This window comes from Callithrix jacchus, chromosome 3, assembly GCF_049354715.1.
Source record: "Callithrix jacchus isolate 240 chromosome 3, calJac240_pri, whole genome shotgun sequence".
Classification (NCBI taxonomy): domain Eukaryota; kingdom Metazoa; phylum Chordata; class Mammalia; order Primates; family Cebidae; genus Callithrix; species Callithrix jacchus.
The window spans coordinates 85803203-85828718 of NC_133504.1; the positions used below are offsets into that span (position 1 = coordinate 85803203).

A 25516-nucleotide genomic window follows, 5' to 3' on the forward strand; every position below is an offset into this window, starting at 1 on the left:
TCACTGTGGCACTGTTTACAATAGCAAAGACCTGGAACCAACCCAAATGCCCATTGACCATAGACTGGACAAGGAAAATGTGGCAAATATTCACCACGAAATACTATGCAGCCATAAAAAGTGATGAGTTTGTGTCCTTTGTAGGGACATGGATAAATCTGGAAACCATTATCCTCAGCAAACTGACACAAGAACAGAAAATCAAACACGGCATGTTCTTACTCATAGGTGGGTGTTGAACAGTGAGAACACATGGACACAGGAGGGGAGCATCACACACTGGCATCTGTTGGGAGGCACCAAGGGAGGGACAGTGGTGGGGGTGGGAGGTTGGGGAGGGATAACATGGGGAGAAATGTCAGATGTAGGTGATAGGGGGATGGAGGCAGCAAAACACATTGCCATGTGTATACCTATGCAACGATCCTGCATGATCTGCAGATGTACCCCAGAACCTAAATAACAATTTAAAAAAATTATTATAAGATCATTTTATCATAATATTGGTGAGAAATGATGGCATTTTTGTCTTCCCTAGTTCTCCTTATTAACAAAATGAAGTAAAACTGCTTAATAGGTTTTAAATTGTTGTTATACATCCAAATTAAAGAGGCTCTAACTCACTGCTAGTCTGGCTGAAGTACAACGGTTCAAGACACTCATTCACAATTACATTTATTATGATTATATCATACAATATAACTGCAATATAAAGCATACAACATAGCAAAGATTACATTATAATGAATGCAGTATCATAAATGAATGGCAAGCATGTAATTTTGTCAAAACGAGACTTCTATACATAATCAAGATATAAATATCAAATTAAGATCTAAATGATATCTACAAATTCACTCTCTGAGCCTCAAACTCTTTACATTTACTCATAAGCAAAGTAATATGAATAAAACAAGCCACTGAAGGTTTTCCATGAGAAAGTGGCCTAAAGATATCTCCTCCAGTGTCCCCTTTTTCTCTTTATAGCTCTCCCTCTATTTTCCACAAAAATCTCAATTGATTCCTAGGATAGTCTTGACATTTGTGTCCTCTGGGCACATAATTATCAGCAGCAACAAAGCCACACTGCCTGGTTGGAGCTTTCCATTTGCTTTGCTGATTATGGCAGGCTCAAGAAATCAACTTTATCCAAGTCACAGCCAGTGGGTTGTTTTTATCTGCTCCTCTAGAGCGTTTTGGCCTAGTATAATCTGTCTCACTGGAGGAAAAATAGGTTGGTGGGAATATGTTGCTACTCTGGGTGGAAAAACATTAGGGGCAGTAATATGAAAGGAATTTAAAAAGTAGAAATTACTCATTCACTCTGTTCCTTCAATGTTTCTGACAGATTGAGACATTGAGAGAAGACACACTTATAGAGAATGGGTATGCTCTGGGATACTTGTTGAGGACTTGGGTATAATTGGTTGAGTCTTGCTTTTGATTAGGGGGAATTATTTTATGATTCTGCTTTTTTATTGTTCTACCAATTCTATTATTTATTCTCTTTCTACAACTTCTCCACCTCTTATACCTTATTAATATTAACACATTACAGAATGACCAAAATTAATACCTTTAAGCAGGGCATTTCCAAAATGATATGATATAGCACTTCTATTGATTCAACTGAGGATTTTGGTTCATGGAGTGGTTTTCTTGTTTGTTTTTTAATTTGTATACATGTAGGGGGCACAAGTTCAGATTTAACACTTGGACATATTGCTTAGTAGTAGTCTGGGGGTTTAGTATAACCATGTCCCAAAGAGAGTACATTGTGCCTATTAAGTAACTCCTCATCCCTTAACCCACTCCCATCCTGACACCTATTGGAGTGTCCCACTCTTTCTGTCCATTATTTAGCTCTAATTTTCAAGTGAGAACATGTGATATTTGACTTTTTGTTTCTGAGTTATTTCACCAGAAATGCCAAATGTGGGTGAAGGGGAGAAAGGAAGCAAAACACACTGCCATGTGTGTACCTATGCAACCGTCTTGCATGTTCTGCACATGTACCCCAAAACCTAAAATGCAATTAAAAAAAAAGATAATGGACTTAGGGAGTGATGTTAACAGCCCAGGATCTCTAAGTAGAGAGAAAATGAGATTAACAATCACACAGTGTGTTTATGTATATGCTAAGCAAGAAGAGCAGTGAGAGTGAATTACAACTTCAGCCTAGAGCCAAAAGGTTGGGTTAGCACATTAGAAGCAAGTCAGTGGTTAAAGATAAGAAAGCTTCCTTTAGTCAAATAAAACATGAAGACATAAAGGCACAGCAAGTAAGGAAACAGATCCCAAAGTACCAACAGGCCCTTGGGGAAGGCTACAATTGCATGTCAAATGGCTAGTACCAATTGCGGGTAAGATAGTCCTACATCAGTACAATAGCTGAAAGGTAAAAAATTCATTTGCTTTCTCTCCATAATGTCAAAATATCTCTTTTTGAATTTCCTATAAATTACAGTAAATGCCTTTTTAAACTGCAGTTTCCCCAGGTTGTTTCATATAAGTAAAATTTTAAAGGCTGAAAGTCTTGAAATTATGCCATCTTCTTAAAAAATCCCCTGGGTATTTTTTTTGTCCATAAATATTCATAGACACATAATTGTTTGATCTGCTAGTTAATCATTCATGTTTGGTATAAGATGAAAATGCACATGAATAAACCAAAAATATCCCCTATTATGTCTTTAATATTTAGTGTTTGCTGTATGCTTCAACCATACTTGAACACAAAATTAAAGTTTCTCTAGTAAAGGGTCCAGATCTTACAGCAGGCCCACCTGTTTGTCAGATATTTTCATTTTATTTTCCTGATTCAGATGAAATGCTGTTTATGAGATTCAATTTCTAAAATAGCCTTTTGGCAAAAGGTTGGGACCATTTTTATATCTTATCTTCTGTCAATTGCAACATGTGTTATTACACTGTATGTGCAATTTATATATGCATTTGTTAGTGAGGGTCCAGCAAAAGGAGGAAAAAAAGAGAAAGCTTTAAATGGGCGATTATCAGGTCCATACTTTCCTCAGAAAGCAATATGGGGAGGAACACCAGCCTCTTCGTGAGATTGCATTATGATCTAGTGACCCTGAAAATAGGGTCAGAAGGAGGTCTCCCTGCTAACTAGAAAACTAATCAATATAATTTAATATAAGGACTGGGTGCCCCCAAATCACATAACTTCTCTCCCTTTCTGTTCCTCTTCAATATCTACCCTGAGACTCTGGCCTCTGCTACCTCACACTTCTCCTACCGTTACCCGCACACCCATGGTCCTGCATTTAGGCAAGGGCTAACAGAAAAAACTGTTATGTTATTGTCATGGAGTGGTTTTCTTGTTTGTGTAAAAATGTACTTTCAACTGAATGTCATTCAAATATTCACCTTGTTTGAAGTGAGATATGTTTGTTTGAAATAAGATATAATTTATTACACTTAAAACAACTTGGGAATGGAGCTTTTTGTATCTGGTAAATGCATTAAGTTATATTTTTTCTAATATGTACATTTTATTGATTATACCAAAACCCAGTTATTTCAATTTGTAGGAGGTTAGCCTAGAAACTTATCTGTGGACTGGTCCGCATTTGATTCAGCTCAGGTGCAGTGACTGAGAAGGAGAGCAAGACAAAGGGTAAAAGGTCACTGGTGACTAATTTTCTGAAAACTAGCAGCTTGTGTAAGTAATAGAACATTTATTGCCTTTCTGTGTTGTCCCAGCAATGAGCTAGAAAATCCATAAGAATTCCCAGCCCTTGCGTTTATTAAGGCATAGCCCTGGATTAGTTTAATGTGCAATTTAAAGTCACTGCCTGCCAATACTTTGCTTACTTTTCTTAAGTAGGGCCATTTTCCACCCTTTCCCCACCCCCAATCAAGTTGTCAAAAAGAAAAAAAAAGTGCTTTTCTTAATCATTTAGAGTGAGTCTTTTTCCAATCTCACTGATTCATTTATTTTTTACATAGTATGGATCCTGATAAAATTACCAACCCCAGTGAAGCACTTTAATTTTCCCAATAAATTTCTTGAAGTGTGAAAAGTAAAGCTTGTTCCCTGGTGCCTGCCCAGCTTCTTGCCAAGGTATTTCTGGCCACAATACTTCAGGGAGACAGCTAGGAATCCATGGACTGTTTTATTAAATATTCTAAAACACAGTCATAACACCAAAGTAATACTGAAGACTCAAAGTGTTTGTCAACTAAGAAAAACTTTCAAGTATTTAGAAAAAAATTAAGAAGTAGTAATGCTATCAGATAAGCCGATAAGGAAGGGAACTAACATTATTTGGTGTTAAGTATTTTGCATATTTTATCATCTAAACATCTTCATAAAATAGGCTGCAGCATAATCATTTTAAGAATGAGGAAACCATAATTGAGAACAGTAAACTAACCAAAGTTACAGAACTAAAAGAATTGGTGAGTTTTGCCATAATCAAAATATCCTTAATTCTTTTTATACAATTTTACACTGCCTTCCAGGAGCATCTTATGAGATAAAAAAAATCATTCAGGGCTTCTGATATTGTGTTTTATATGTTATAAACTGGATCTTTTGGAACCTCTTAAACATGTTTGAAAATGACAACCACCCTTTTATCTTTTGCATTCTTAAACCAATGATATTCTCTCGAAATAATTTGTCTAGTAAATAGTTTTAAAGAATATTTTAGTCCAGACTCAATAGAGTATAAAGAAAGCTTATTTATTTATTTGGTCACTAACCCAACAAAACGAGGATCAGTGTATGAAAATAGCTATTAAATGAAACAGAAAAACCAAAATTATGGTGGTCGTTTTTTGCAATCTTTTGTCCTGATAGGAGTTGTTTGTTTGTTTGTTTTAGATGCAGTCTCAGTCTGTTTCCCAGTCTGGAAGGCAGTGGTGTGTACTCAGCTCACTGCAACCTACGCCTCCATGGTTGAAGAGATTTTCCTGCCTCAGCCTCCCAAGTAACTGATATTACAGGCGTGTGCCACAATGCCTAGTTATTTTTTTTTAATGTATTTTTTTAGTAGAGATGGGGTTTTGCCATGTTGGCAAGGCTGGTCTCGAACCCCTGCCTCAGCCTCCCAAAGTGCTGGGGTTACATTAAATATTGTTAAAACAATATTCCATGTTTAGATTATTTTGATATTTGTTTTGTCCTAATTATAAAAGTTGCAATGATGTGGGAATTTGTTTTGTCCTAATTATACTGGTATTCTTGTTACTCTCCATAGTGCCTGGAGACATAGAATATGCTTCATAAATGTCTGTAACTGTTTGCAATTGCCAATAAAATCCACACTCCCACCAGAATTCTTATAAATTTAAAACCTATAAAGCAGGATATTAAGATAAATGTGAACTATTCTTTCTTCAGTTTGGACTGAGGTGTCAATAAAATAAGTATCAGACATTAAAGTAAAACAAATTTACAGTACAAAATTTTCAAAAGAAATAGTTTAGATGTGAGTAGTAAGGGAGCAGTTCTCTCTCTAACATAGCAATCCTAACGATGAGTGCTTTTTTGGGAAGACTCAAAGAGCTTTCAAGCTCAAATATTTCAAGTAGTCTCAGAAGACTGGAACCATACTTCCTCCAGAGGAAGTTAAAGAAGACAATAGCGCAGGTTAGAGGGGTTATATTAGGATTGTCTTTTCCAAGACTATGTCAGGGCAAGGGATTTGTGAGTGTTTTGGAACTGATATGAGCCTTTCATGGACAACCCCAGAAGCAAGAAGATGGAAATAAAGAACAATTTACCAGGAGCTGAGGAAGGAGTCACAAGTGATCATTAAGAATAGAAATTCTGCCGGGCGTGGTGGCTCCCACCTGTAATACCCCTACTTTCGGAAGCCGAGGTGGGCAAATCACGATGTCAGGAGATCAAGACCATCCTAGCCAACATGGTGAAACTCTGTCTCTCCTAAAATACAAAAAATTAGCCAGGCATGGTGGTGCGCGCCTGTAGTCCCAGCTACTCGGGAGGCTGAGGCAGGGGAATCGCTTGAACCCTGGAGGCGGAGATTACAGTCAGCTGAGATCACACCACTGCACTCCACCTGGCGACAGAGCAAGACTCCATCAAAAAAGAAAATAAAAATAAAAATAAAAATGTATTTTCCAGGTCCAAGAGATACACACAAGAAAAGTATCCATGATGGTCCTACAAAGAACCCAGAAAATTACACTTCAAGACAATGAGTCATCTTTAAATATCTGTACAGATCTTGGAAAGAAAGTGTCAACATAAGGAATTCAACACAGTGTGGTGAGAAGGAATGAAGGGTGTTTTTTTCATATACTTAAATCTTAGCCCAATTCATTTAGTAAAATAGTTATCCTTCTTGCACACATTTATGTTTATACTAAACATATATCTACCTATATATATTCCTTCATCTACTAAAATGGGATTGTATTATATGCAGGTATTTCTTTTTCACTTAATTTATAATATTTTATGGACTTTTTTCAGGCAAATGCACAGAGACATGCTGACTAATTTTAAATTGTTAACTGCATGACTACCATAATTCATGCAACCATTTTCTTACTGATGATTTAAACTGTTGCCAGAATTTTGTCTATATAATGTTGCTATAAACATTCCTGAATATATATCCCATAAATGAAGACATCTTTATATAAATGTTTATAGCAACACAGTGTTATTTTTGTTGCTTATTTTACTAATTGATATAGATTGAATTCCAAAATTCAGATTGCTTTATCAAAATTTGTATTGGTGATTAAGATTGGCTCAGATACAGTGTTTGAATGTGCTGTTTACAGAGTTCATTTTATGTATTAACAAAAGAATAGACGAAATAGCTTTCATAATTGTAAATTATTATTTACTTTTTTTCTCTACATGTTCAATTTGAATACTTATCAACATTTAAAAAGACTGGTGTTTGTGATTGATATGAATCCTAGAAGGATTGAAAAGGCACAACTTCATTGCATATTAGGAATGCATTCAATGTGGCCTTGCAGGAAATTTACTCTTCTTAAATTATTTCTAGGTGAAATATATAACGTGACAACAGATTGCTTTTGTTTCTGACGTAATAGCTGGTTTGTACTGGTACTGGCTAAATAATTCACTTTGGAATCAGCCACATTTAGTCATGAGGATTTTTAAAAAGCAGGCAGATTGTTTCATTTCAAAATCTGTGTAACTCAATCTTCAGACTTTTCAAAATGCGTTTGATTATCAAAAGGTTTAATATATATTACTCAATGAGTATATCTCATATTTTTATTTATAGCTTACTGTTTCTCTCTATATAATTTTGATGAAGATGAAAAAATTGTAAGAAAAGAATCTTAGAACCTTTAAGTACCTCTCTGCTGAACTCCAGAACATCATTTTTTAAAGATAGCTTTCTCCTGTAAAGTCAAATTTAACACATGCATTGAACTTGTGGACATCCTCTCTGAGAGTCATTTTCCAGTATTTCTAGTAAATTTAATGGCATAATTGCTAACAATTTTATAACCTTGACACTTGAAAGTCACCTTTGAGAGCTTCAACATGTGCTTTCTTTCTGTTCCAAGGGTATCCATCCCCAAGTTGTGTTGATTTTATCTTTAGAACATCTCTTGAATTTATTATTTTACCTCTATTCCTGTTCTCCCAACCTTAATGCAATCAGTCTTATCTTCATCCTGGTTTACCACAATCTCTTCAAATTATTCTCCAAAACGTAGTTGATGTGATCTTTCCAAAGTATAATTTTATGTTATTTCCCTTGTGTAAATCTTTGAGTGGCTTCCATTTGATCTTACGTTAAAGGGCAAGATTCCCCAAGATAACTTAAAAGACCCTGAGTCACCTGGCCCATGCCTGTTCCTTCAATAGCATCATATAGGAAATCACTTTTGCTCTATATAAACGTGGTGGACATAGGATACTGGCATTCATTCAGCTTCTTAATCATACCAAACTCTTTGGGTTCAGGGCCTTTGCACATGTCATTTCAATTCCTGGAAAGTTCTCCCTTTTTCAACAGCTAGGTAATCCTATTCATCTTTGTCTTAACTTAGGCATTATTTTTCTAAAGAGGGCTTTTCAACCTCCTATACTTGGCCAATTTCCTCTAGTATACTCTGTCAGTCCACTGTGACACTTTTTATCACAGCCCTTATCTCAACTTGTTATAATATAGTTCTTTGTGTGATTATTTGATTTATAGCTGTCTCCCCAACTGCACCACAAGCTTCACAAGAGGTTTCTATGTTTTCCTCACCAGCATATCCCAGTGACTTAGTACAATGTCTCTCATATAGTGGGGACTCAATAATTATTTGTTGAAAACAAGTAAAATTGACCCTTGAACAGCATGCAGGTTGGGGTATATTTTCTGAAACAGCATGCAGGTTGGGGGGTATTTTCTGAAACCCCAGTTCAGAAAATCTGCATGTACCTTTTGACTGTTTAAAAACTTAACTATGAATCATGTTCTGTTGACTAGAAGCCTTACTGACAATGTAAAACTGTCAATTAACATATATTTCATATGTTTTATATATATTATATACTAGATTCTTACAATAAAGTAAGTTAGAGGGAAGAAAATGTTATTAAGAAAATCATTAGGAAGAGAAAATAGTACTGTACTGTATTTATCAATCCTGTAAATTTTTGTTGTTCGTTTACAAGATAAATCATATGTCTGAAATGCTGAGAGCACTTTTTCTGTGATAGGAAATTTACTGGAGAGAGAAACTGCTGAGGGGCAGAGGATTAGTATCAGGTACATTTTAAGGGGATACTTGCCACACTCAAACTCACCACAATAGCAACAGGAGGTGATCACTAAATTATTTCAGTAGTATATGAACTACAGTTGATTTTATGCACTTATGATTTTTTTTTTTTTTTTTTTTTTTTTTGAGACACAGTTTCACTCCCGTTACCCAGGCTGGAGTGCAATGGCTCAATCTTGGCTCACCGCAACCTCCGCCTCCTGGGTTCAGGCAATTCTCCTGCGTCAGACTCCTGAGTAGCTGAGATTACAGGCACGCGCCACCGTGCCCAGCTAATTTTTTTGTGTTTTTAGTAGAGACGGGGTTTCACCATGTTGACCAGGATGGTCTTGATCTCTTGACCTCGTGATCCACCCACCTCGGCCTCCCAAAGTTCTGGGATTACAGGCTTGAGCCACTGCGCCCGGCTGCACTTATGATTTTTTAATGCATCTTTACTTTTGTTTATATTTCTTTCTACTATGAATGGTGCTGTGTATAATCTGTGTTTGTGTGAATAAGTTTGATACATTTTAACTTTTTATAATAGTTTTTTTGTATATTTTATGGTAGTAAGTAATAAAATAGACCCGTATCTACATGTATTTTATAGCTTTATGACATAATTATATTTTCCCTATTTATTCTGTATTTCTAGGCTACACAGTGTGTCTTCCAGTTTTTTAAAATTGCTGCAAATCTCCAAAAATTTTCCAAAATAGTCATTAAAAAAATTCATGTATAAGTGGACCTGCACAGTTCAAACTTGTGTTGTTCAAAGCTCAGCTGAAAATCTATGTCATTCAGACTTTCTGACTGTCCTAGATCCAGTCTGGGATAATATGATCTTCTAAGTAGAATATGCAATGCAATAATTTGTGTTTGATTTTGTATTACAAAATACTCCTTTGTTTCAATAAGGAAATGAAGTAGAAGTTGGCATCAGAATAGAATGAAACAAAAACTGATATCAGAAGACTTACCCAGGAAAGTAAAACACTTGTTTCCAACTGACTCAACCTTCCAGGGCTGTTTGAGATGATGACTACAAGTAATATATTCTGAGGTTCACCAATATTTCACTACACTTTCTGACCTTGACATTGGCTGTTAGATCTTAGTTGAAGGATCAGGATACCATATGTATACTATGAAGCCAGACAGAGAAACTCTAAATTTTTTTTTTATTAGCAAATATGTTTATACTCCATGGTGACATGGTGAGAAGCCTGGTTTGCTGGAGAAGGGGAACGTGGCTGGGGTGTGCTGTGCCAAGCATACAGTCTAGATTATTGCAGAGGCAGAAGATTCTAGACCACACAGAGCCAGGTAGCCCACGGTAAGGATTTTGAATTTTACCCAAAGGTTCAAAAGACCATTGAAGGTTTTCAAGTAGGAAATTATGATGATAAAATTGACATTTAAAAAGATCTTTGTCTGCTCTATGATAATAAGCAAGAATTAGTTCAAGGAGACAGGCTGGGAGGCTTTTTTAGCAATTAAGGTGAAAGGGCTAGTGTGGCCACAGTGAAAATAGAGAGAATTGGAGAAAGTTAATAGGAAGATATCAAGAATGAATTTCAGATTTCTAGATTATGCAACTGATACAATGAAGCCAACTGGGGATGATCAGGATTGGGAAAAAATTAAGAGTAGATCTTGGGACAAGATACCTGTTAGATATCCAAGCACATGGAAGTGGGAAGTGCAGATATGGGTGGGAGGTGAAGAGCAATCTATGTTGAAAATACAAAGGTGAGTTATATCCATATATAAGCACGATTCAGAGTGGCAGAGCTGCCAAAGAGACTGGGAAGAAATGCCAGTGTATTAGGAGGGAAGGTAAGAAAGTATGGTGTTAAATGGTCATGTTTGGCAAATGTTGCTGAGTAAAAAGAAAGACAGAATAAATATGTATTCTTCTTATATCTGATAATCTAGAAGTCATGGCTCATTTTCACTTGAATGACAATGTTTGGGATGGGATGGATTAATTATTCTCAGTGGAGTGTGCTGTATATTCCAAGCACACACCATAAAGTTGTGGTTTTAAAACTGTCAGCCTATGTGCCATATTTAGCCTGCAGTCATGTTTTCTTTGACATTTAATTTAAAAAATTTGTTGTCAATAGTTGAAAACCATATTTCACATAAAAATGCTCTTGGAGAAAACCCCAAGATCTGGCAACCATGAGTCTGTATTCCTGCATGGCAATAAGCTGGAGCTGAATAGCTCACCTCTTACCCTTTTGGAAGGTTGCCTCTCCTCTCTAAGCTACCACTCCCTGTTGTTTTCACTCCCACCTGCTTCATTTTTCTCTTCCTGGCCCAAGGACATTTATGTTCATTGTTGCTGCTTTGAAGATTCACACTGCGGCAAGCTCATTAAGAGAGGAAGTATGAGTCTCCCTTTTTATGCTCCAAAATGCATGGCACAGATTGTTGTGCAGTCAAGTTCTGTTAAATTGCATTGACTCAGGTTTTATAAAATTGAGGAGCATCAAAGAGGTGTTGTAAACCTAACATAATTTTTAAGAAAGCTCGGAAGATAGACTAACTTTACAGTCTAGTCAAGATTAGCACTAGCCCTTTAAACTCTTAGGTATAGCTTTGTTTATGATCTCTGAATAGTATATTTGTTTATTGTTTTAATTTGTGCTCATAGCTGATATGATTAATTATTTTAAAATAATTTTAGCTTTTAAATAATATCTAGTTTGTAAAATTTGTCATTGATGTATATTACTGGTAAATAACATTTTCAAATATTTTATCAAATACTCCTTACTATCTTGATGTGCGAACCGAGCTAAGTGTAGTTACTTGAGGGGATGAGATGGATTCTATCGTGGAGGACCAGAAAAACATGTGGTGCCAACATGCATCAGGGTAAGAGAAGGGATTTTTGTGTAACTCATCTTAGTAATATAATTAATGGGAAGAAGACAGATTCCCTCTGCCAGCATCCCACCACATATGTCCTGCATTTGTTCCTGCATTGTGGGAAAAATATGTATATTTATATCTTTGTCAAGTTCTTAGAGCACTAAAAGTTAAGGCCCATAATACTAGCTTAGTGCCTAGCACTATTTTAATACAAATTCAATTCTCTTTTAAATTTTACCAATTAGACACTGGCATTCTTTTATAAAATATAGTCTTGGATGCCATCAGTAATTCCTACAGTCGTGTGAATCACATTTCCTTCTTTTTGACACCCAACAGAGATATATCTCAACACTGATTAGAGTGGAGAGCTCAGGGCTAACCCAGAAAACTAAGCCTCGGTACAGCAGGAAAGATAAGATTCCAGAAGACTTCAAATTGCAGAGCAGCAGAAAAAGAGACAGATGGGCAGTAAAGACAAAAGTGATTATTTCAAATTCCTGTCTGGGTTTGTATATCCTCAGGCTAGAAAACTATCATCTAAAGCCTCTCCTGCTTTGTATTATTCATGATTAATCTGTTTCTTTCACATTGGAAAATTTAGATGTATTTGTTTCCTTACTAGATCTGTTGTGGATTACAGCCTGTGTAAATAAAATAATTTCCTATTTTCTGTAGAGACACCTGCATTCTCTGATGTGATCTGAGAAGTGTGTTTGTGAGCTGTGTGTGTGAGCAATTTCACCTGAAATAGGGGAAGAATAGGTGCAATTTTGACGGCCTACTCATGCTTCACAGAAAATTGTTTTGAGTACAATTTTCTGCACATGTGTGCTATCAATTCTTCAGCCTTTATACTGAGAGAGATTTAATAAATATACTAAACAGACAACTAAAATATTGCTCCAGAACCATCATCCAAAACAAGTATTATTACTTCATCACATATTAGGCTCCTAGAAAGCTGTACTGAATTCTAGACCAAAAGGAAGACATGATTCAGCAAACAGAACCAGTGGACTCAAAGACATTACACAACAGCCATGAAGAATAATGATAGTAGAAATGCTGAAACAGGTAATTGTCAACAAAGAGAAAAATAATATTATACTTTATATTGCAAAAATAAAATCCAGATGGATTAAAAACCATAAATGTGAAAAACACAAAACTTTAAAAAAACTTATAAGAAAAATATGCTATAAATTTATCATATTAAGTCGAAGAAAAATTTCTTGAAGGAAGATGCAATCATAGAGAGAAAGACTGATAAATTTAACCACATTTAAATTGATATCTTCCTTTGGAAAAAGACATAAAGTTAAAATATAAACTATATAGTGAAAGATACTTTTGATGTATATAATCAACAAAAGTTTAATTAAAAAATATACAGATAATCTCTACAAACCAAAGAGAAATACCCACATGATTTATTTAAAAATGAAAGAAGAATATAAACAGGCAATTTACGGAAGAAGAATCCTAAGTAGGTAATAAAGATATCAATCAGCCTCATTAACAGATAAAAAATTGAAATTTAAGCAACATGACAGCTACTAGACTCAAAAGTCTGACCGTACCATGCTTTGAAGATGAATAAAAAGATAGATTCTCATATCCAGTGGAGTAAAAACTGTTACAACAAATTTATAGAATTGTTTTATAATATCTGATAAAGCTAAAGATGTGCATCTCTTAAGACACAGCAATGCCACAGTTAAATATATACCCTATAGTTTCATTCTTTTAACTATACACAAGAAAACACACACAAAAATGTTTATAGTGAACTAACCTAAAATTGGAAGAAACTAAGTCAACTGGAAAACTGATTAGTAAATATTGGTATATTTACATGACTAAATTAGCTTTTCAGTAGCAAAAATGAAGTGGATCCTTAGTATCAAATAGATTAATTTCACAAACATAATGTTGAATGATTAAGTTGTGAATGTTTTTAAAAATACTAGATAGTAGATATTTTTTATGAATATAAACATTCACAGTCAAAATTTCAAATGCATACAGGGAATTAATACAACTTTATTATATTAATAATCTTCAGAAAAAAGGGGAAAAGAGTACAAAAGGGAGTTCAAGTTTTCTGTAATATTAATTTAAAAATGTAAATGTTAACAATTTGTAATAGTAACGTAAGCCACAGGTAAAGAGCATTAATATTATATTATCTCTATGACTTTATGTTTACATACCACACAATACAAATATTAACCAATTATGACACATGCAAAGTCAATGTCTCTGGAATATGACATGTGAGAGTCTCTGACAGTACTCATCATATTTCACTCTTACATATCTTCTTAGGACATTAACAAATCCACAAGTGTAGGACTGTTTCTTGTTCAGTCTTTTTCACAGTGCCTGTGAACTTATTGCCTCAATAATTGCTACTGAATGACTACCACAATTTTATTATAATATTATAAATAGAAGTCATAAAATTACATATAAAATTAATAGTCCACTGATCAAGATTAAAATAAATAGTTTATATAAGAGAATTGTTTCTTTACATGCAGCTTTCCCTCATCCCTTAGCCCCCAAATCAATTTTAGGATATTATTTGATTATGCTGACTTTCTGATTATATGAGAAGACCTCACAAAATATCATGTATTCAATATACACATGTAAATGGGTTATGTAATACATTATTTCTACATGTAAATAATAGTGAATTGTGGTTGTGTGCTCTGCTTTGAATGACAGGATTCACCCAAAATTTATGTCAAAACCTGCTCACCAGTGTGATGGTGGTAGAAGAAGAAGGCTTAGGAAACTGGGTCCTGAGGCTAGAACCCTCATGAATGGGATTAGGAATTTTACAAAATAGGCTCAAGGGAGATCATTTGTCTCATTCACTAAGTGAGAGCAAATATGTTTATTGTAGCACTATTTACAATAGCAAAGACTTGGAACCAATCCAAATGCCCATCAATGATAGACTGGATAAAGAAAATGTGGCACATATACACCTTGCAATACTATTCAGCCATAAAAAAGAATGAGTTTATATTCTTTGCAGGGACATGGATGAAGCTGGAAACCATCATCCTCTGTAAACTAACACAGGAACAGAAAACCAAACACTGCATGTTCTCACTTATAAGTGGGAGCTGAGTAATGAGAACACATGGACATGGGGAGAACCTCACTCACTGGGGCCTGCCTGATGGTGGGTGGGGGCAAGGGAAGGGAGAGTCTTAGAATAAATACTTAATGCATGAGGGGCTTAAAACCTAGATGAAGGGTTCATAAATGCAACAAACCATCATGGCACATGTATACCTATGTAACAAACCTGCACATTCTGCACATGTATCCCAGAACTTAAAGTAAAATAAATAAATTTAAAAAAAACAAGGAACCATCTATAAGTCAGGAAATGGTCCCTCAGCAGACACTGCTGATGCTTTGAATTTGAACTTCCTAGCTCCAAAACTGTGAGACATAAATTTTTGTTGCTTATAAGCTACTCAGTTTATATTTTATTATAGGAGACAGAAAAGACCAAGACACAACAATAAATCACTTATATCAGATATCACTTTTATATGTTACATTTCACATGCTATTCTTGTGAAAAGAACCTCTACTTAGAGCTCAATTTTTATTACAATCAGACAAGCATTTTGTTATGTCTTCAGAAGCTAGTTTTAAAATTTTCAATAAGAAGAGATTGGCCTTGATTACCAGGACTTAAAAGCACAAACAATATCATTCTAGAAAATAAAAAATTAAAAAGTTCTTATGTAAATATTTGATGCTCCACTATATGCACATTGAGAATTTAAACTGTCTGATAAAGTCATTCTACAGTTTGAAGTATACTCCCACCCACTGCTCCTTGTGGCTCACCGTGAATTGCTGTCATTGGCCTTGATAACTCCAAGATGTTCCAATAATGCTCAAGCATTTAGATCCAAACACTGTTAGATAGCCTAAGTGTAGAGTGAGTAAGCAATGTTCCCATAGTTTGTGTCATAATATGACCTTTATAAACTTACCTAAATAGAAAAATCAGATTTTTAAAAATAATGTTGTCCCGAGATGGAAAACATGACTTCCAACTAGGGAACTGTTTTCTTCAAGTATTAAAATAAATTATAAATATGTGAAATTGATTAATTTAAAGCTACACAGATATAAATAGAAAGAAGAAAAACACCCTCTTCTCGAACAGTGACATAGCTTTTCTGCATCCTTGTGATTCACAGGAGCAGGTTTATAAATCATTGGCCCATGTTTAGTTTGTGGTAGTGATAGAAAAGCTTTTACTGGACTAATATTCCCACAAATAATAAACTCTGGGAAAACTGTTTATAAAAACACTCTAAAGGTATCAAAATCAGGCAGAAACTTTTCTGTCTACCCCTTATAAAAACAAAGACAAAATTACATTACATCAGACACAGGATATCTATACCTTTTTCTCTGAAAGCACTTCACAAGGCACAAAGAACAAAGCAGTTGAAACTTAAAAAGACAAAATTTTTTATTTTTGCTGGTGCATAGTAGGTATACACATTTATGAGGTACATGAGATATTTTGATACAGCCATGCAATGTGTAGTAATCACATCAGTGTAAATGAGGTATTCATCATCTTAAGCATTTATCCCTTGTGTTATAAATAATCCAATTACACAGTTTATTTTTGGATGTACAATTAAATTATTATTGACTATAGTTGCTTTATTGTGTAACCAAATACTACTTATTATTCTACTTCTTATTCTTATTCTAATTATTTTTGTACCAATTAAATATCCCCACTTCTCCCTGACCTAATCACTACCCTTCCTACTCTCTAGTAACCATCCTTCTACTCTCTACCTCCATGAGTTCAGTGTTCTAAATTTTTAGCTCCCACAAATAAATGAGATGGCAAAGTTTGCCTTTTTGTGCCTGGCTTAATTCACATAACATAATGATCTCCAGTTTCATCATGTTGTTGCAAATGACAGGATCTCATTATTTTTATGGGTGATAGTACTCCATGGTGTATATGTACCACATTTTCTTAATCCAATCATCTGTGGATGCACACTTAAATTGCTTCCAAATCTTGGCTACTAAGAATACTGCTGCAATAAACATGGAAGGGCAGATATCTCTTTTATATGCTGATTTCCTTTCTTTTGTGTATATACCTAACAGTGGGATTGTGGAGTGTATGGTAGTTCTATGTTTAGTTTTTTTGAGGAGCTTTCATAATATTCTTTATAGAAGTGGTATTTATTTAATTTCCCACTAACAGTGTACAAGGGTTCCCTTTTCTCCAGTCCTCACCAGCATTTGCTATTGCCTGTCTTTTGCATATAAGCCATTTTAACTGGGGGTGAGATGATATCTCATTGTAGTTTTGATTTGCATTTCTCTGATGATCCGTGATGTTGAGCACCTTTTCACAATTTTTTTTGCCATTTGTTTGTATTATTTTAAGATATGTCTATTTAGATCTTTTGCCCTTTTTGTAACCAGACTATTAGATTTTTTTCTATAGAGTTTTTTAAGCTCCTTATAAATTCTGGTTATTAATCTTTTGTCAGATGAATAGTTTACAAATATTTTCTCCTATTCTGTGGGTTGTCTCTTCACTTTGTTGATTGTATTCTTTGCTGTTCAGAAGCTTTCAACTTGATGTGATCCTATGTTTCCAGTTTTGCTTAGGTTGCCTGTGTTTGTAAGGTATTACTCAAGAAATCTTTGCCCAGACCAATGTCCCAGAGAGTTTCCCCAACGTTTTCTTGTAGTCATTTCATAGTTTGAGGACTAATTGTTTCCTTGCGGAATCTTTAAGTTTTTCCACATATAAGATCATATTATCAGCAAACAAGTATAAACTAAATTCTTCATTTCCAGTTTGTAGGCCCTTTAAAACTTTCTCTTGTCTGATTGCTCCAGCTATGACTTCCAGTACTATGTTGGATAACAGTGGTAACACTGGCATCCTTGTCATGTTTCAGTTCTAGAGGAAAGGTTTTTCAATTTTTCCACATTCTGTATGATACTAGCTGTGGGTCTGTCATATATGGCTTTTATTATGTTGAGGTATGATCCTTCTATACTCAGTTTTTTTGAGGGCTTTTTACCATCAAGGGATGTTGAATGTTATCAAATGCTTTTTCAGCATCACTTGAAATATGATTATTTTGTCCATTTCTTCTAGATTTTCTAATAATGATGATTATTTCAAGTGATGCTAAAAAGTTTTTATCCTTCATTCTGTTCATATGATGTATCACATTGATTGATTTGCATATGCTGAACCATCCTTGTATCCCAGGGAAAAATTCCACTTGGTCAAGATGAATGGTCTTTCTAATGTTTTGATGGATTTAGTTTGCTATAATTGTATTGAAAATTTTTGTATCAATATTCACTGGAGATACTGGCCTGTAGTTTGCGTTCTTTTGATGTGCCTTTATATGGTTTTGGCATTAGAGTAATACCGGCCTTATAGAATGAGTTTGGAAGTATTCTCCCTTCTCTATTTTTTGGAATAATGTGAGTAAGTTTGGTATTAGTTCTTGAAATGTTTGGAAGAATTCAGAAGTGAAGTCATCAAGTGTTGGGCTTTTACTTACTAGGAAATTTTTTATAATGGCATTGATTTGATTAGTTGTTATTTTTCTGTTTACATTTTAGATTTCTTTCTGGTTCAATCTTTGTAGGTCTTATTTGAAATTTGTCCAGGAATTTGTCCGTTTCTTCTAGATTTTCTAATTTATTGATGTGTAGTTACTCATAGTAGCCATTAATGATCCTTTAAATTTCTTTTTTTTTCTTTCTTTCCTTCCTTCCTCCCTTTTTTTTTTTTTAATGGAGTTTTCACTCTTTTTGCCCAGGCTGGAGTGCAATAGCATGATCTCAGCTCAGTATAACCTCTGCCTACCAAGTTCAAGAGATTCTCGTGCTGCAGCCTCCCGAGTAGCTGGGGCCACAGGCACCCCTCACCACACCTAGTTAATTCTGTATTTTTCGTAGAGATGCAATTTCACCATATTGGTCAGGCTGGTTTCAAACTCTTGACCTCAGGTGATCCACCAGCCTCAGCCACACAAAGTGCTGGATTATAGGTGTGAGCCACTGTACCCAGCCTGATCCTTTGAATTTCTGCAATATCAGTTTTAATGTCTCATTTTTTATTTCTATTTTCTTTCAGTTGCATTTGTTTCTGCTCTAAACCTCATTTTTTCTTTACTTCTGCTAGTTTTGGTTTGGGTTGGCTCTTGTTTTTCTAGTTTTTTAGGACACATCATTAGATTATTCATTTAAAGTATTTCCTCTTCTTTGATGTAGGCTCTTATAGCTATAAACCTCTTAGTACCACTTTTGGTGTAACTGATAGGTTTTAGTATGTCATGTTTCCATTGTCATTTATTTCAAGAAAATTTTCATTTTTTGCTTAATTTTTTATTAATTCACTGGTCACTTGGAAGCATATTCTTTATTTTCCATGTATTTGTATAGTTTTCAAAATTTATCTTGTTAATTTCCAGTTTTACTCCATTGCTGTCAGAGAAAATGCTTGATTTTATTTCATTTTTTGAATGTTTTATGACTCATTTTGTAACCTAACATGGTCTATCCTTGAGAATGATTCATATGTGTTCTGTGGATCTTGGGTGAAATGTTCTATAAATATTTATGGGGCCAATTTTGTCTATAGATTAAGTCTGATGTTGGTTTGTTGATTCTCTGTCTGGAAAATCTGTCTAATGCTGAAAGTGGGGTGTTGAAGTCTCCACCTATTATTTTGTTGAGGCCTATCTCTGTGTTTAGCTCTAAGAATATTTTCTTTATATATATATGGTGCTCAAGTTTTGGGTGCATATGTGTTTAAAATTGTTATTTACTCTGCCTAAATTGACAGAGTATCATTATCATTTGTCTGTTCTGATACTGTTTTCCTTGAGATCTGTTTTGTCTGAAATAAGTACAGTGACTCCTTCTCTCTCTCTTTTTTTTTTTTTTTTTTTGGTTTCCATTGGCATGGAGTATCTTTTTTCATCTCTTTATTTTTATATTAAAAAAAGAGTTTCTTTATACATGAAATGTGTTTCCTGTAGGTAACAGATCAATGGGTCTTGTTATTTCATCCATTCAGCCAGTCTATGACTTTTGATTGGAGAGTTTAGTCTGCTTACAGTCAACGTTATTACTGATAAGTAAGAATCTACTTTTGCCATTTTGTTATTTGTTTTCTGTTGTTTTGGAGTCTTCTCTTTCTTGTTTCTTTCCATCCTCTCTTCCTCTATTGAAGGTGATTTTATTTTGTGATATAATTTTGTTTTTGCTGTTATTTTCTGCATATCCATTGCATATTTTTTGGTTTGAAGTTACTATGAGGCTTGCAAATACTATCTTATAACCCACTATTTTAACTTGATAACAAGTATAAACAAACAAGCAAAAAGAAAACTAATAAAAACTCTATGCTTTAACTTTGTTCCCTCACATTTTAATGTTTTGATGTTTCTATTTATATCTTATTTTTCTTTCTTTGTCAAGTTCTTGTAGTTATTATTTTTAATTGTTTCATTGTTTAGCCTTTTTACTTAGAATAAAAGCAGTTTACGCAGTTGCAACATCATGATAATCTGTTTTTCTGTGTTCACAATACTCACTATTACCTGCAAGTTTCTCCCTTAAGTTTGTTGCTGATTAATGTATTTTTCTTTTTGATTGAAGTATTTCTTTTAGCTGTTTTTGTAGGATAGGTCTGCTATTGATGAAATCTCTCAGCTTTTTTTTTTTTTTAAATCTGGGAAAGGCATTATTTCTTCTTTACATTTGAAGGATATTTTTACTAAATATACTATTATAGGGTAAAAGTTGTTTTTCTTCAGCACTATAAATATGTCATGCTACTCTCTCCTAGCCTGTAAGGTTTCCACTCAGACATCTGCTGCCAGATGTACTGGAGCTCCATTGTATCATCAATCTTTCTTTTGGTTAAGTTTATCTGATAGAATTCTGAATTCCTTCTCTGTGTTATCTTGAATTGCAGGATGGGGACCAGGTGGCATCAGCAATTCAAGACTGTCTTTCCTACCCTATTCAGTGCTTCTTCCAATAGTGCGAGGTTAAAACCAAATACTGTGATTGCTCTCTGACTTTTGGTTCTTATAAAGGTGATTTTTTCATGTAGACTATTGTTAAATTGATATTCTTGTGGTAGAACCGTTGGTGAAGGCTTCTATTCAGTCATCTTGCTTCACCCTCTCTCAAAAGTCACAATTTTATTAGCTATATAAGTGAGAAGAAATGTTTGTAACTACAAAGTACAGTTAGAAGTAGAGAAAATAATTTTTGGGTAGCAGGGTGTTATAGATGAAAGAGCCCTAAAATGAAAATATAACTCTGGTATGGTTAGAATGTATCCCCAGGTCAATGTATTGAAGAGTTAATCACCAATGCAACAGTGTTGAGAGATGATAACTTTGAGGTGGCTAGGTAATAATGGCTTCCAAATAGATTAATGCCATTATTTGGGGAGTGGGTTTATTACCATGGCAGTGGGTTTCTGATATAAGAATGAATTTGATCTTCTTTCTGCCCTCCAGAGTATGCTCTTTTTATCTTCGGTTTTCCACTGTAGGATGATGCAGCAAGAAGGTCTTCACCAGTAAGATATGCCAGCTCCTTGACCTTGGACTTTGCATAATGTAAAATTATAAGAAGTAAATCTCTATCCTTTACATATACAGTCTTGGGTAGTTTGTTATATAGCAGAACAAATTGGACTAAAACAGTCTTCCTCAAACTCGTGATTAACTCCTAAATCATGCATGCTTGGGCAAGAATCCAAGAAGTACAGGGAACTAGCCAGACTTTTCAGTAATTGTACACTCCAGGAAACAGAGTTTGAAGTTTGAATTCTGCCAAGTAAGAATTTTGTTAAGCATATTAGACTGTCTGTTGAAAGCTCAGAAGTGCTACCCTAGTCTAGTTTACCCTAGAAATAGACTAAATCCTAGGAATAGGAAATTTTTCCCAGGACAATGTTCAAAACCAAAAGACCCACAATAGTAAAGCATAAAGCCAAGCTATCAACTAGTTGAAGGATATGTGCCAGTAATTTAACTGCCCATTAAAGCAAAATTCTTCAGAGAAAGAGAATATAATCTCTTGGGGGAAGCAGCAATGGAGAAAGAGTTTACAGTGTGCCTACATGTCTGGTTACATTTCAGTGCTTTGAGGGAGCGTTATGTCTTTGGGTACTATGTTTAGAATATCAGAGCTTAACTCACTCTGTTCCTGGGAACATACTGGCAATAGAGAGGCCTTCCTCTTCAGAGGCCTCCATGGCCTTCCACAATTTATTGTTCCTGATTTCTTCTATACATTACTTATACCCAGTTTAAGTAGGCACACTGTAAACCCTTTCTCCATTGCTGCTTCCCCCAACAATAATCAAGATTCTCTACAAAGTGTCACACAAAGTGTCCTGTACAGTTCTTTTGAAACACAGTCAGAAAAAGGTCAGTTAACAAAAGAGACCTACAAACATCTTAATTGCTGTAATAGACATATAAACATTATAAAATATATTTGATGAATATTGTATAAAATCTAGAGGGCAGAATGGGTAACATTTGTTGAAAGATGGAAGGATGGTTAGGATATATTTGGAAACTGTAACAATAAACCAAATGAAAATTATTAAACTAAAAAAATACAATATAAACAAGTCATTATATGAGATAGACAGATTGAAAGAGAAGAACAAAGGAAATAATCAACTTCAGGATATATTAACAAATATCATGCAAACTAAACTATGGAGAGATAAAACATTATTAAACCCTGACTTGTAGAGTAATGTAAAAATTTTTCTAGTATTTTATGCAATTGGTATACTAGAAGGTGGAAAGAGAAAGAATGAGGCAAAAAATATATTCTTACAAAGATTGACCAAAATTTTTACATTTGATGAAAACACCACTTCAAAGATCCAAGGAGCTAGATAAGCCACAGAAGAATGAATACAAAGTAAATCATATACATGACAGTGAAGTTGCTAAAAATATAAATAAATCTCAATAGCAGCCAAAATAAAATAACAAATTACATTAAGAGAAACAAAGGATAGAATTATTGCTGACCTCTCATCAGAAACAATGGAGAGCATAAGATATTGAATGACATATTTTAAATGGAGAAAAAAGAAACCATCAGCATAGAGTCATATACACTAAAAAATAGCTTTTTAAAAATAAACATGAAATAAAAACTTTCAGATTAATAAAAGCTGTGAAAAATTGTCAGCAGCACAAATACATTACAAAAGATGTCCTTCAGAAACAGAAAATAATACCAAATAGAAAATTGGAAATTGAATTTATTTATAAGAAAAAAATCACTGAAAATAACAATAAATACCCCTTTATTATTCCTTTTTAAAAAACTCAGCTTTTTAATATATAAAGCAAATTGTAACAAAGTATATAGAGGATATACATGTAGAAAAATAAATGACAACAGTAAAATAGATAATGGAACTCCATGAAGGGGGAATAGTCCTGCTGTAAGATTCTTATATCAAATTTATCATCTACTGTGATAAGTTATGAATTTAAAGTACAATTCATAGAAAAGTCATAGGCCGGGTGCGGTGGCTCAAGCCTGTAATCCCAGCACTTTGAGAGGCCGAGGTGGGTGGATCACGAGGTCAAGAGATCGAGACCATCCCAGTCAACATAGTGAAACCCCGTCTCTACTAAAAATACAAAAAAAATTAGCTGGGCATGGTGGCGTGTGCCTGTAATCCCAGTTACTCAGGAGGCTGAGGCAGGAGAATTGCCTGAACCCAGGAGGCGAAGGTTGTGGTGAGCTGAAATCGCGCCATTGCACTCCAGCCTGAGTAACAAGAGCGAAACTCTGTCTCAAAAAAAAGAAAAAAAAAAGAAAAGAAAAGTCAGTATATTGTTATGGCTATAGAGAAAGAAAACTAATAGTGAAATTTAAATGGAATGTTAAAAAATGCTTGATTAATCCAAAAGAGGACAGAAAAAAAAAAAGAAAAAAATGAAGAGGACAAATAGAAAACAAATATGATAATTTATAAGACAGATACTTTGAATGTAAGAATATTAAAATATAAATTAAGATGTAAATCAAAATAGTGAGCTTATGAAATATGATTTGCCTATACTGATATCAAAGTCATCTAAGAAAGATACATGATCAGAGAAGACAATCTTATAATGTTTAAATACCCAATTCTTCAATAGGACATAATGTCCTAAATGCCTATACCTAATAACAATACTGCAAAACACATCAAGCAAATATTAATAAAAGAACCAAATAAAGACTAATTAAAAATATTTAGTGATTTTAATTTCTCTCACCCAGCAATTGTTAAGAAAGCACACAAAAATCAGCAGACTTCGAATAAAAATATTAACCAACTAGGACTAACTGACATTTATAAATCTTATGTCAAAAAGAAAAAAATGCATATAAATGTTTATTGCAGCATTAGTCATAATCATACAAACCTAGAAACAAGTCAAAACTCTATCAACAGGATAATGGCAAGGGGTAGGGGGTGAGAAATTTGATATGTGTTTATTCAATAGAATCCTATTTAGCAATTAAAAGAAAACAAAACAACAGACACAATTAACAACATTTACTAATATCATGTTAAGTGAAAGAAACAAGAAACATAATAATGCATACTATGCTCTTCCATTTAACCTACAAACAGTAAATAGTAATGTAGAGATGAGGAAGATAGTTTGGACAGTGGCACAGTTAGCATTCTGAAGTGATGAATTGTCCTACTCCTTGTTTTATATGGTGAATACAGAAGTGTATATAATTGTTGCAACTTGCTTTACTGAATACTTTAAGATCTGTGTATTTAACTGTATATTAATTATATGTAAACACAAAAATACAGCACCACTGACACAATTTACAAAATATTCACTGGTAAGGGTTGAATTGTTCCCACCCCTGCAAATGATACGTTGAAGTGCAATCCTCCAGTATCTCAGAATGTGATCTCACATGTAAACAGAAAAGTTGCAGATGTAATTAGCTAAATCAAGATGAGATCATATTGGAGTAGGATGGACTTTTAATGCAATATGACTGTGGCCTTATAAGAAGAAAAAAATTTGAACATAGAGAAAAATACACACAGGAAGTTAGTCTTAAAAAGATGGAGGCAGAAACTGGACTTATTTTGCTATATGCCATAGGCTGCAAGAAGCTGGATGAGATAAAGACAGATTCTCCTGTAGAGGCTTTGGCAGCAGCTTCTGCCAACTCCTTACCTCAGACTTCTAGTCTCCAGAACTGTGAGACAATATATTTTGGTCCTTAGAAGCCACTCAGTTTGTTGCAGCAGCCCAGAGAAACTAATATACCTGCTAATAAAACTCCATTTCTTGAAATTTCACTAGTGAATTAAATCAGCATATAGGCCAAAAAAAAAAAAAAATCTAAATTCTTTAAAAAAAAGTTTAGAATTTTTGGCAGAAACAATCCTCCATTCATTTTATGAAAACAGTGGAAAAACTGGTACCAAAAACTTACAATAATGTTACAAGAAAATAAAATTATAGATTGTTATCACTCATATACTGAGATGCAAAAGTTCTAAAAAAAAACTCACAAATCAAATCGAGCAATATATATATATGAGAACATCATGACCAAGTTGAATTTATTCCAAGAATGCAATGTCCAATATTCAAAAATTAATTGATGCAGTCAAAAACATGAATACAATACAGGAAAAAGTTATGTAATAATTTCCATAAGTACAGAAAAAGCATTTGAAAAAATGTCTAAATTTTTATCTATTATAGTATTTAACAAACTAGATATAGAA

The 25516-nt window shown here is 34.1% G+C and overlaps 1 long non-coding RNA gene across 1 annotated transcript in view; it reads left to right on the top strand.

Annotated features, from left to right (window-relative positions):
- LOC144581939 (uncharacterized) overlaps positions 1-12531 on the top strand; it is a 102033-nt gene extending 89502 nt beyond the window's left edge. The window contains exons 3-4 of the long non-coding RNA XR_013533418.1: positions 6119-6262; positions 11971-12531. This is a non-coding gene — a long non-coding RNA (uncharacterized LOC144581939). The remainder of the gene's footprint in view (positions 1-6118; positions 6263-11970) is intronic.
- Positions 12532-25516: the final 12985 nt, after the last annotated feature.